This window comes from Phyllobates terribilis, unplaced genomic scaffold (assembly GCF_046119375.1).
Source record: "Phyllobates terribilis strain yellow unplaced genomic scaffold, ASM4611937v1 Scaffold_1__5_contigs__length_1240528914, whole genome shotgun sequence".
Taxonomy (NCBI): Eukaryota; Metazoa; Chordata; class Amphibia; order Anura; family Dendrobatidae; genus Phyllobates; species Phyllobates terribilis.
In genome coordinates this window covers 1044006445-1044016798 of record NW_027362761.1, presented here as the reverse complement: position 1 = coordinate 1044016798, position 10354 = coordinate 1044006445, and the positions used below count along the sequence as shown (strand labels likewise).

At 41.3% G+C, this 10354-nt stretch overlaps 1 protein-coding gene across 1 annotated transcript in view; it reads left to right on the top strand.

Annotated features, from left to right (window-relative positions):
• Window positions 1-3567, top strand: part of TRIM2 (tripartite motif containing 2) — a 191101-nt gene extending 187534 nt beyond the window's left edge. The window contains exon 13 of the transcript XR_012247825.1: window positions 1745-3567. The gene's annotated coding sequence lies outside the window, so the exon portion shown is untranslated. The remainder of the gene's footprint in view (window positions 1-1744) is intronic.
• Window positions 3568-10354: the final 6787 nt, after the last annotated feature.

Sequence of the window (10354 nt, the reverse complement as noted above, 5' to 3'; positions counted from 1 at the left end):
AGCATTTCTGCACCCATTAAGTTATTGAGTAAGATAGGTTACTTTCTATTCTTCAAAAAATGCAGCGTCAAAAACTCAGTGGGAATTTAACCTAAATGCCACACACAAGGAGGTTTCTGCTTGCATTGTGTGACCAAGACATTTACTTTTAAGGGGTATTCCCATTTTTAGAAGTTATGACCTATCCATGGGATAGGTGATAACTTCTTGATCAAAGCCCGCAGAGACCCCCAGCGATCCTGAGAAAGGTGCAGTGCAGAGCCATGCCTATTCATCTCTTTGCTTTCTTTGACAGTCCCATAGAGAATGAATGTCTGGTTGCTGCTATGTTCAGACTGAGCTCTGCAGAGACTGTTCTCGGGAGTGTTTGGGGTCCCAGTGATTGGGCCTTCATCAATCAGCAAATTATCACCTCTCCTAAAGATAGGTGATTGATCTGAAGATGGGAATAGCCTTCCTTTAAAGGATCCTTCTGATCCTAGTGGCCAAACCAAAGTGTGTGAACACTGCCCTATAACAAGCAGATTAGTTCACCAATCATTTCTTTTTGATCCTCTCCATAGTACATGCATTTATGTCCCTGCCAATCACCTGCATTTGTTGGGAGATTTCATGGATTAGTAAAAAGGAGTCTGTAATATAAAGAAACAAGACACTTTCTCTAGTCCTAGACAACCACTTAAAGCTCTTTTTATTGGTCTGCTGTACTTTAATTATATCATTATCACATGTAATTATGTATATGATATGTAGTAGGAACCGATTCATGTCTGGATCCATTTAATTACATTTTTCTACTTCATGTCCATCATGACATTTTCTTCTTCTAATATCTTTCCTCAGTATAATAAAAGCTGTCTGATCTAGAGAATCCTTGAGATAATAGTTTAATTGTTCTTTTGTGAGCGATTTTTTTAAGTCATGTCGGCCGAGCTGATAGACTACCTTTATACACTGGCAAAGTAACCCTGTAATATTCCTCTAACCACTGTGATCCTCTGGAATGGACCTGCAGCACCATCAACATTTATTCTGCAGTGCTGATAGTTTGGTCCAGCAGAACCATAGGGATTTGGGGGTTACATTCAGAATCTGAACAGTTAAACACAGAATTATACTATAATTGATGCTTAACAAGAAATGTATCTCTCCTCCTATCCATATATATATATATATATATATATATATATATATATATATATATATATATATATATATATATATATATACAGAAAATTACCTACAAATGTGCTAATCTAATACAGGGCCAGATTTTACCGTGATGCCATAACTTTGGCGTGCTGAGTAAGACACTGCATGAAGTCTTTCCAGTTTAGCACATTTCCTAATGCTTTATAATTCCAAAGACATAAGTGGGGTTTTATTGTATATCGTGAGGCCCTGGCCCTTTTAAATTTCATGTATATTATTTATGGTATATACAATACAAAATTGTGCCTGATTGTTTTGCAAGTATATTAAAAATGCACTTTAATAATATCTTCTATGTTAAAACCTATCAAATAGATTGTCATTTTCTGCTATGAATTTTAACTATTTAACAGATGATTGCAAGGACTGCTAAACCTCTATTGCCAAGATTTGTTGTATTGTAGACCATGTTTTGTTTGTGCAGAATTTTGATGTCTTGCTTATATCAATATTTTAAAGTGAACGGTTCCATAAGGTTAGATACGTACAAGTTTTGATCATTTATTGATCTATACTGTTCTTTTATTTTTAGGGCCATCATGTGAATGAAAGAAACACTTCATGCAAAGCATATCATGTTATGCCTCTCTTAAAGGGGTTGTCTTACTTTGAATCTTATCTTCAGGTTCGCGCTGCTCCTCTTCCTCCCTACTTTTTGCTTGTCCGCTCCTAATGATTCAGTTCAGGCTTGAAGTATAGATAAACTGATGGCCTGAACTGTGTGGTTTCCGATGCAGCTAGCACAAGCAGCTTTGCTTCTGCAACATCAAAGGAGTACAAGAGCATCGAAGATGGCTAGATCTCGCAAACCAGGCAGCTTAAAGGGGTTGTCCAGGACTTTAACATTGATGGCCTATCCTTAGGATAAGTCATCCATGTCTTATCGGTGGCGGTATGACACCCTGCACCTCCGCCAATCAGCTGTCCCCAGTGTCAGCGGTGGCCGGAATTGTTCAGTTGTGGAGCTGCACAGTTCCATCGATGCAATAGTGTACTGCACATCCACCCCTATTGGTTTGAATAGGTGGCACATGTGCAGTACCTGGCCGTGTCCACTATACAGTTGATGGAGCTGTGCAGCTACGCAACTGAACAGTTCCGGCCACTGTCGATACCGGGAACAGCTGATCGGCGAGGGTGCCGGTTGTCCCATCCCCACCAATCAGACATTGATGACCTATCCTAAGGGTAATATACAAAAACTGAGAAAAAAGTGGCAAAAAGATTTTTTTACAGAGGAATAAAATCTTTTTCTCTCAATTTTTGTATATTATTTTTTCACTGGAGCCAGTGATGAGATTGTGGCTTTACTTCATATACTGCAAAATGGCATCATTTTCCATGAAGACTCCTAAATCACTTTGTTTGCTATCCTAAGCATAGGCCATCAGTGGTAAAGTCCTGGTCAACCCCTTTAAGAGAAGCACTTGCACACTGCAAAGCAAACCTCCTAGCACCTGCTCCTTGTTCAGGTGGCCTATAAAATTGGCAACAAGTTGTTAACTTAACTATTGGATTCAAATTCCCTCCATTCCTGAGAATGGAAAGTATTTTAACCTTTTCCAGACCAAGTAATTTTATATATTTTTCCTCCTCTTCTTCCAGGAGCCTTAATTTTATTTTTGCGTTGACCTAGCTGTATGAAGAGTTGTTTTTTTAGTGGTACTTGTAGTACAGATAGAGATTCCCTTTAAATCTAATGGGTACGATTAGACGTCTTTGTCCATATTCAACCGTACACACAATGATAAGCCAAGTATGGATGTGTATGGTGGAGCCGAGAGGAACATCATCTATACAAGGTATATGGCCATCTTTAGGTTATTGCTGTCACTTTTATAGTGCAGATATTTTGTTATCTGTTTTGTGTAATATTAAAGGGAATTTCCCATAGGCGACATTTGTCACTTCTTGATTTATCTCTAAGGGTCCCAACCAGTACTAGTGTCGGGATCCCAAGTCCCCCGAGTGAGTGCTCTGCTGTATACCCCAACTGCTCTGTGCAAACCCCTGTACAAACGCATACATGTTTGTGAAGAGGAAGAGGGGACAGGGGATGTGGGATCCTTTTAATGGAATCTGTAAGAAAAAAGGCATTTTCTTACCTTTTAGTCAAAGTACATAATGCTGGAAAGAATACATAAATGTCTGATAAAGATTTAGGTTAGATAATGAAAATCTTTCAATGTAGATATGGTCTTACAACAGAATGATGCTAATGTGCCATATACACCATTGAGTAAAAACTGACACATCTGTATATAATTTTTTTTTTCATGGCTCCTTTTAAACTACATGAATTTGGATGAAAGCTTCTTACACCATAACAAATTCTCCATTTTACTTCTGATATTCCTGTGTGATATAACACAAAAAGTCAATAAATAATTGGATTGTAACTAATGATTTCTGTACAGTGTGCTTGAATTATTGGAAGAAAACAAAAGGCAGATCCTAAGCGAAATGTCAGTGATCTCCGATTAGATCTGCTGAGGGCAGAACGTCACGAAAGAAGAGCTGTTACAGCCCTTAAAATAAATTCTGTCTTCATGATCAAGGGGCCCAGAAAATATGGTAATGATGTACTACGGCCCGTTGATATGTGCATCACAGAATCAGAGCGGCAACTTAGTAACAAAGTTCTTTGGAATTGAAGGTCAATTTTATTGACTGGAATATCCATCTGACCAAATCTCTTCTATGGAGGTTGAATATTTGGATCTACTAACTTTAAGATGATTTTGTTTCTATGACATTTTTAAGTAAACCAAAGGCAATGAATGGACTTCGGCATTATAACCGCTTTCGTTCTCAACATGTGAAAAATGTTTTAATGACTGGCAGGGCTGGACTGGCCATCTGGCAAATGCCAGATGGGCTGGTCCGGCCGTGGGCCATATCGACAGGACGCCGGTACTGTTAACAGCTCTGTCCCACCAGCAGGCCACAGGACCATTCGCAGGCGCCTTGCAGGGGATGTTTACATACACTAAGATTACTATGCCTTTAAACAGGCTTGTGGAAGCTTGGGTCAAACGTTTGGGATATCCTTCCACAAGTCATCCAGTTTAAGGGCAATGGTACCAAATACTAATGAAATTTAGATTTTTCAGGAAGTAATAAAAATGCCTCAAAACATTCTCTCTCTCTCTCATTATTCTGGCATTTGGCAAATATTAAAAATGATGGTAATCCTAATTGACCTAAAACGGGAAAGGTTTATTCTGATTTCATGTCAGATATTGAGAAAAACATGCATATGTGTCTCTTTATATAGTGTATGTAAACTTCTGGTTTCAACTACACACACTGTGTAGCACGATAATCCAGGAATTTGCGCTGTAACATACCAGTATATCTAAAAATGAACTTTATGACAATCTAAAAATTATAAGCCACAGATGTGAGTGCTTTACTTATTTATATAGAGAATGTAAACTTCTGGTTTCAACTATCGGTTTGCATATTGCAACTGTGTTCGCTAGCTTGTCCTACTGCTCCATGGTGCTTCTTGTACATCTGATATCATCTATCCCCATTTGGTCTCCATGAATATTATTATAAGAAAAAAAAAACAATGAGTTGCAATGTGTGACAAAAAACACAGAGAAAAATGTGTGTGTGATTTCATTACCATAAATAAATCAGAAAGAAAAAAAATTGGGTAAAAAGATTAATACTAAAAACACCTCTAATGAGTAAGTCCAAAAAAGTGCTCACAAGTGTATCAACCTATATTAATCTGATGGAAGACACTGAAACATTAGGACTTCATCCGAAAGGTCGAAGTTAGTCATAAACAACAAGGAAGCAACATAGTGCAAAACCACTTTGGATGCAAACTCCTTATCAATTTGCATCTTAACAGACACACCAGGGTCAACAATTGATTATTACATTTATATATGTGATGATGTTGTCTCTGTTGTCGTTCTCTTTCTTTTCTTCTTCACCTTGTCCAGACTCCATGATGACTTTTCTCATCCACAGCTCTTCTCTGCAGACATCCATCTTCTCTGATCTTCTGCAGCACATCCCCACACGATGCGCTGAAAGATAGCAGTGTCATTATAATGCTCCTGAATACAAATATCTGACCTATGCTGAGACCCTGAATAAATTATTGCCCCCTCACTATATTCCCTGCACAAAATATGACCCCCACACTGTCCCTCTTATGCTGCATGCTCTCCACACTGCCCTCTCCTTTCTATACTGGGCCCCCTCTTCACACTATCCTCTCACACTGTGTACCCCTATAGGGCCCAGTCTCTATACTGTGCCCCTCATCACACTCCCCCCTCCTTAGCATAATGTCCCCCCATGCTACCCCTCACCCACTACTAAGTCTCTATTCTTTGCCTACTCACACTTTTCTTTCCCCATACTGTCTCCCACACTATTCCCCTCAATGGTCTCCTTACATGTTTCTCCCAACCTCATATTTCCTCCTCATACACCCCCCGGCCAACTCCCCATACTCTGTCCGCCCATATCACATCACCCTCGGCCACCATACTGTGTCTGCACACGTTTCCCCTTGCTTCCCATAATGTGTCTGCACCCACCCCCACTCACTCCCCACAGATTGTCTCCCCTTCACACTTAATAGCCCCCCTGCACACTGAATAAATAGCCCCCCACACTGAATAAATAGCCCCCCCTCCACACTGAATAAATAGCCCCCCCTCCACACTGAATAAATTTCCCCCCTGCACACTGAATAAATAGCCCCCCCTGCACCCTGAATAAATAGCCCCACCATGCTGAATTTTCGGTGTCTTCAGCTCCACAGACACAGAAGCACTTACCACCGATACTCTTCTCTCTTCTGGTCGCCGGCGAGTGATGTCAGCAGCATGATCACATGACCTGATCACGCTGCTGACGTCGCGCTAACCTGACAGTCAGAGCTTCAATTGTACTCACGTCTGAAAGACACGAGTACAATCAATGGGAGCTGGCGCACTGCACCTTCTGTGAGTCAGCTGTCAACTTGACAGCCGAGTCAGAGAACGGCAAATCCCAGTGTGGGGGACGGCAGAATGCTGCCACCGGGGGGAAACACCTCAGACTGCCGCATTAGGTGGCCTGATGGCGCCCCCCTGCTGGCTGCACCTGAGGCACATGCCCCGGCTGCCTTCCCCCTAGATACGCCTCTGGGCTGGGTCATTCTAGCAGATTTATTTTCTCTCTGAAACAAATTGAAGTTCCTTGGCCGGGTGTTTGGGATCATTGTCTTGATGAAATGTTCACCCGATCATCATCATCATAGTCATCATCATCGTCTCTGTACATTTGTCCATTCATCCTTCCTTCAAGTATATGACGTTTGGTGAAAAACAGACCCACACCATGATGTTCCCACCTCCAAACTTTACTGTTGATATGGTGTTTTTGGGGTGATATGCAGTGCCTTTTGGCCTCCAAACATGGTGTGTATTATGGCGTCCAAAGAGTTCAATTTTGGTCTCATCTGCCCATATTATATTCTCCCAGTATTTTACAGTCCTGTCTAAATGTTGTAGAGCAAACTTTAAATGCGCTTTTTGTTCAGCAATGGAGTCTTGCGTCAGTTGCAGTCAGTTCTGAGAGGGCACTGTAGCCCTCTCAGAACTGTCTAAATGACACAATCGCTATTGTTTGCAGCATTTAGAGGGTTAAGAGGACACAGAAGGTGCTGGCACCAACTCCAGCCATTACTGCAAGAGCACAGCTGTTCGTTAAAGGGCTATTCCCATCTCCAAGATTCTATCCCAATATTTAGTAGGTGTAATATAATAATACTATTTGCAAATCCCTCCAATTAGAAATGTAGTATAGTTCTTCGGATTCACCATGTCGCTTTCCCCATGCAGGGCATAGCAGTAGCTTAGGTATCCATGGTTACCACCGCTAAGCTAAGCTACTGCAATGCCTACACATGAGGAAAGACATAGCGAATCAGAAGAACTATACTACTTTTCTAATTGACGGGATTTGCTATTATTATTATTATACCTACTACATATTGGGATAGGATCTTGGAGATGCGAATGCCCCTTTAAGCCAGCTTCCGCGGGGCTCACGTGTCACGCTGTCTCTGTATACTGGAGGTAGGGGGCCTAAGCTGACCCTAAGCTGGGGCCCTGACTAATCCCTCAACCTGGAGGTACTGTTAAAGGTACAGAGGTCCAGGCCGCCAGCGTAACCCCTACCTCCTGAGGATCCCTGCACCTAAGTAATCTAGTCCTGAGAAGGACCCCGATCACAACAAAAGGGGACAAGTAATAATATGCCCACACACAGTACTTAGACGAACGAGACAGTACAAGGGAAAAACCAAAACCACCTTGCATACAAAAACTACACAACTACAACAGAGGGAACACCAACGGGAAAGGAGATAAATGATAAAGCGAGGAAGGGAAAAAACTCTCCGAATACACTTATCTCTGAAACTCCAAATACCACGATCCGCTCTGTTAGTCTGCATGAAATGCTTTCACCGACACTTCCCTAACAGACCAGCAGGCATTTGAAGGAGTCTCACTACAGCAGCATTGATTGCAGCTGGGCGAGGCTGGACCTCGTCTAGCACAGAGAGAGAGAATTAACTCCCTCACTGCCGAAAAACACAAAGCACCAAAAAGTCAGCTGCGAGAAGTCAGGCTGTGTAATCGTGACGATCTTCGTGGCGACACACCCGTGACATCACGTCGGGCACAACTCCTGTGCTCAAAAATCACCCGACCATATCCGTACATCCATTTTTGACAACAACTCGGCAAATAGGATATTTCAATATGCCCAATGTTGCAAAGGGGTTCATTTTCAGGTGCATGAACAGCTCACAGATAAACCTTTTAATAAAAATAGGCTTTTCATTCAATGCTGACATATAAAACAGTATTGCAGAAGAGATCAGAACCTTAAGACTGGTTTATGGACTGAAATCGTCCCATTTACATCAGTGCTATTTGACTGTATCAAAGGTCCCACAAACGTCAAACTGTTGGACAGAATGATCAGTCATAAGTTTGTTCATTCTCGATACACTATGCATGTGGTCACCAGTACATCTCCAGTTTACATGGGGCGATGTGCTGCCAATAATTACTTTTATGCCGCCATAAACAACAGTTTGCTTGTTCATCGGCTGAGAGATGCATCTCAATCCCTGCTTATCGGTCCATGTACATGGTCCTTTATACTGAGCACCCTGCTCCTAAAGTAGGCTGCTATATGTGTAATTTGAGACACATGATTGCTGTACACATAGGTATAATGTGTATGGAGTAAAGAGGAGGCTAAGTGCCATCTAGTGATAGAAATAATTACTGCAATAAAGTATATTTTCTGTTAAGCAATACATAATTCACTTGTTAAATGCCATCAATTCAGAAAGTAAATTAAAAGGTGTGTCACTAAAGATGTTAAAAGCGATATTTTAATGCTCGATCAGTGGTGGCTAACCACTGTGACTTCTGACGAACGCCAGTATGAAGTGGCAGCAGGCCCAAATCGTTGGCCATTGAAAACAATAGACAGACCCTAGTAATTTCCATAGCATTACAGATAAATTTAAGTGTAGAATACAATTTTTTCACTGTGGATATTGCTTGCAAATATACAAAATCAGAATCATGGGCCAGTATACCTGTTAGTATAAGTGCAATCATGGGTAGATTAAGAGTAGCCAGGGCCCCGGGCAGTTTAGAAGGTGTGGGCCCCCCCAGTACCTGATGTATCACGTGACATGTCACATGATCCCCTTTGATAAATCATGTGATAGTTTGAGTAACACACAGGTGCTCTGGTGTAGATCTGTAAACAGAAAAAGATAGAGATAGTGAGGCGCAAAATTTTTCCCTTGTGTACAGCACTATGCATAACATAGCGCTATACAAAATAGAGCAGGGGTGGGAGATTAATTTTCCCATGGGGCCACATGAGAGACAGTGACTGTTGTGGAGGCCGAACCAAAAGGCTGAAATTAATTCTGCTCAAAATTAATATTAACATTAATTATAATTATTTTTTTACATTAATTGTATAACTTAATATTGAGCACAATTAAGTATGCTGACATCCCCCTTCCACATAATCCCCCTATATACAGTATAAGCCCCACATAGCTCCCTATATACAGTATTAGCCCCACAAAGCCATCTGTATACAGCATGAGGCCACACGGCGCTCCCCTACAGTACCCAATTTATTATATATTTTAGGAGTCAGAGTTGGTCCATTTTATACTGACTCCACCAAAATGGACACCGACTCCACAGCGCTGTTTGAAACAAAAAAAATACATATAAAACAGACATATCACACATACATTTGTGCTCAAAAGTTTACATGCCACGGCATGTAAACAAAAAAACTTTTTCTCCACGCATGGCCGCTGCGGAAACGCTTAAAAAACGCATAGTGGGCACACAGCCTTATGGTTGTGGCCAAAAAGTTACATTTTGGTCTCATCACTCCAAATGACCTTGTTCCAGAAGTTTTGAGGCTTGTCTCTGTGCTGTTTGGCGTATTGTAGAGGAGATACTTTGTGGCATTTGAGCAGTAATGGCTTTCTTCTGGCGACTCGACCATGCAGCCCATTTTTCGTCAAGTGCCTCCTTATTGTGCATCTTGAAACAACCACACTGCTAGTTTTCAGAGTCCTGAATTTCAGCTGATGTTATTTGTGGGTTTTTCTTTGCATCCCGAACAATTTTCCTGGCAGTTGTGGCCGAAATTTTGTTGGTCTATCTGACCGTGGTTTGGTTTTTACAGAGCCCCTGATTTTCCATTTGGTAATCACAGTTTGAATGCTGCTGACTGGCATTATCAATGCCTTGGATATTTTTGTATCCCATTCCTGTCTTATACAGTTCAACTACCTTTTACCATAGATCCGTTGAGAATTCTTTTGCTTTCCCCATGACTCACAATCCAGAAACGTCAGTGGCTGAATGAAAGGTGCAGGAGTCTGTCTGGATCGCAGAAACTCACTCAGCTTTTATGCACACACACTGATTACAAGCAAACAGGTCACAGGTGAGGATGTTACTTTCAGTAGCCATTCAAACCGATTTGTGTCAAATGAGGTGTATATGGGGGATGGTATGTAGTGTATATGTGGTATATATGGTGCGGATGGTGTGTAGTG